The 3,720-nt window shown below is 35.8% G+C and overlaps 1 pseudogene; it reads right to left on the bottom strand.

The window, feature by feature from the left end:
- Positions 1-540: 540 nt before the first annotated feature.
- LOC21384949 lies at positions 541-1,945 on the bottom strand (annotated as a pseudogene).
- Positions 1,946-3,720: the final 1,775 nt, after the last annotated feature.

Here is a 3,720-nt window from a genome sequence, read left to right as displayed (position 1 = left end):
GTGGTGCTCGTTGAACAATGCTATTAAGGAGATTCTTCACATCGGCGACAACTTCAAAGAAGGAGTCTTTGAGTGTATACGTCTGAGTCGTGATTGTAATTAATTGGACTTAGTAGATTATTCACTGTCTGACGTGACCCCGCATATGTAGATTGATTAACCGATTGAACCGCGATACGAATCTTTGGCGTTCTTTAATTTTATCCTTTATGTTCTTGCTTGATTAATTTAAACGTTGCTAAGTCTGAATAATAATAATAATAATAATGGAAATATGATATAGTTTCTTCATATTCTGTGTGTAGTGCTCCTTTTTTCCATGCTTTATGTTCTGGGACTTTATATAGGCTAAAAAGATATGCTACTTATCTCTTTCTTATGAAAAGAAAAAATTTATTGAGAATGAAAAATTTGTTGCTTAGTTTGCTTCCCATCCTCTACTAAGGACCAGACAGTATCTGATATTCTACTAGATACATGGGGCATTTTACAAACATATATTATACATTGCAAAAACATTAGTACTGGAACATATTCCTTTCACTCTGCTTTTTCAATGGTACCTTCTTCTCTTGGTATTTCAGACCGAATAGGCGGCTTCATGAAGTTCTTTAGAACTTCGTTTTCCGCCTTTGGAAGCTGTACATCAGATTTATAATCATTTGAATGCTGAAGTGGACTCTCTGGACTTCCATTCTCCATCTTGGACAACTTAGGACTGTTCTTAAGCGCAATGGAAGGGCTTGAAGTACTATATTCAATCACTCCGTCCTCACGTGGCAAAGGTAATACAACAGGCTGGCTATGATTGTTGCAAAACTTATCTTCCATCATGTCATAGAAATCGGCGGTCCGCACCTCTTGAGCGAGAGAACACCAGCAGCAGAAAAGCCATTGCGCACAATCTGTGACTGCAGGCTTTCCACAACACACGGAATTTACTGGCTGCTTGAACCTTTTCCTCATTTGGATTCTCCAAAAGCCACCATAGAGCAAACCAAATATGCACATCACAATTCCAGTTAACCCAAGGGATTCTCTGATGGTCTCATTATCGATGTTGATAGCAGCTAACAGCTAAGTTGAAGATCCAAAAAGGGGCAGTGTAGAAGAGGAAAAAAGTTGCAAAGTGAACGTATATGTTACCAAACCCAAGTCTTTCCATGTTCCATAAAAAAACTCAAAAACCAAAGAAGAGGGAAATGCATTATGTAGGAATATTATCCCATAAATCAAGCAAACCCCCTCTCCATTTAGGCTCATACTCAACAATCTTTTGCTCATTTCTCGATGCAAATGAGAATCTTCTCTCGAATGACATTAGCCTTGTGGTTGTGACAAGCAGCGCCATTAGCCAGATTTTGATCCTGCGCTTCCTCGTCAACTTCAAAGTCATACTCCTTCCCAAGGAGACTCATGATGGAGTAGACACCCGCAATTGCTGGGGCAATAATTGCTATAGAGAGGCAGATACCAACACCAACAGAAGGTCGTTGGATCTTTCATATCCCAAGTTGAGTCCACACAAGGCATATTAAGCAAAGCAATTCACATGGAGTAAGACAATGACAACCATAATGTGGGCCCGCTCGTGGGGCTTATGAGTACCGTCCTTGCAATACATCTTCCTAAGCATTGATACATCCTTCGTGTTCCACCTACACAAAAGAACAAGGTGGTGGAAGGAAGCGCTTGGGTGTTGGTACAGGCACATGAGAGTAAAGAGAGCATTGAGGATTTGGTTATTGACCTCGAACCAAGCATCTCTTTGAGATTTCTCCGGCAGGATGCCGTTTAACATTCCTGTCATAACGAGGAAAAGGATTGCTCCTGATGCAGCAACACAACTTATCCATAAGAGAAGGGCCATATTCAGAGGCTTCTTGCACCAATTTTTGCAGGTTTTGTCCAGAGCTTCCCAATCTACTTTCTGAGAAATAATCATCTCTACGCGTTTTCTAAAACCTTGGTTGGTTAGAGAGGGAAAATTTCCATTCCGCCTCCTTGATGCATGACTTCCAGAAATTCTTCTGATGAGGAAACTAAACTACCACTAGGGGCCTTAATCGACTACGGGTAACTGCTAACTTGCTTTTTCGATTAGGACTTTCATTGTTCAGCATTAATCATCAAACCAATTAGTCCTATCTTGGAATGTATTATGCAACTGAAGGTGTTAATCTGAAACTTCTTTCACGCTACATTCACTAAAGGTTGGATCCATTTTAGACCTGAAGAAGTTAGCACTTAGACCTTATAAACCGCGTAAAACCGTTGACAAAGAGATCCCAATAATCAGTGCCACATTCGAGTTAAATATTTTCGATCTCTCTCATCACTCTTTGCTGATAATAATAGATAGATGTAATCCTTAAACTAAACACAATTGGGCTAGTCTTCCTAGAGATTTACATATTGTTAGATATCAAAATGGATTGGACATTGATTCGATGCTCGGTAGACAAAAAAAAAAACAAAAAAACAAAAAAACAAAAAAAAAAAAACAAAAAAACAAAAAAACAAAAGGCTTTGCGGACACTTGAATCAGCATTTATTCAATTAGAATCCCATCTCTATTTTTTGCATATTGGTTGTTGCACCCAATACACTTCTGTATCTCCTTTGTGAAAGAACGTTAGTTGCCATTGTAACAAGAAGAAAGCGAGAAGCAAAAATGAAAATAAAAAAGAAAAACTACGAAGGGAACGTTGTAAAAGTGCAAACATCGTGCGCTTTCAACTTGTCTTTTGTCATAGTTTTCAAAATTTCGAATTTTTTCTTTAACTCGTTTGCATATTTACCGCTGAACTTGGAAGGTTTTGGCAAGCTCCCCTTGAATTTCTAATTTTGGCAATCTCCTCCCTCAACTTGTAAAATTATTACAATATGTTTCCTTTTGATGATGATTGTATTAAGTTCGTGACAAAAAAGCACTTTGGACAAAAAATTCCGTGACATCAATTCACACTATGACACAATTCTCTCAATTCTTAACTCTCAATCCCTCAACTTTGACAAAAAAGTCAAAGTAAAATTGTTGAAATAGGCTCATAGTTTTATAACTTAGGAGGCAAATGATCTAAATTCGAAATTCAAGAAGCAAGTTGTCCAGATCTATAAATTTAGAAGCAAATGCGCAAAATACATTTTTTTTAAAAATATAACGACCTCAATTTCATTTAAACAAGAAAAAATATAATATAAGTGCTCCTTTCATTTTGAAAAAATCCGAAATTCACCCCTGAATTTTAGCTTAATCTCATGTTTGCTCCTATCATTTTCATAATCTAAAAAGTATTACCTACTTCTTTAGACTACCTGATAATTATCCCTTAAGTTTTTCAAAAAATTAAACAAAATAACCAGTCAAAGCTTTTGAAATGCAAAAACATCCTTAGTAATTACTATTGAAATATTATTTTAACCAATAACTATTCAATTTTTTAAAATATAAATTTTAAAACTAAAAATATTTAAGAAGAAAAGATTAGTGTTGTAACGACCCCTCACGAATCATCACAGTGATCTTAACTTTCAAACATTTACCTCTTAAAGAATGCGAAAAATAGTTAAGCTTAAAACACTTTACTTTGAATGACTTAAAGAAAACCTAGAATTTTATTTTTAAAACATATTATAACTTTAAAAATTTTGAACTTCCTAAAAAAAAAAAACCTTTCGGTTCAACTTAATTATTAAAATCCATACCGTGAAATAAAC

Source organism: Morus notabilis, unplaced genomic scaffold, assembly GCF_000414095.1.
Source record: "Morus notabilis unplaced genomic scaffold, ASM41409v2 Scaffold2765, whole genome shotgun sequence".
Lineage (NCBI taxonomy): Eukaryota > Viridiplantae > Streptophyta > Magnoliopsida > Rosales > Moraceae > Morus > Morus notabilis.
This window is presented reverse-complemented; position numbering and strand designations above follow the sequence as displayed.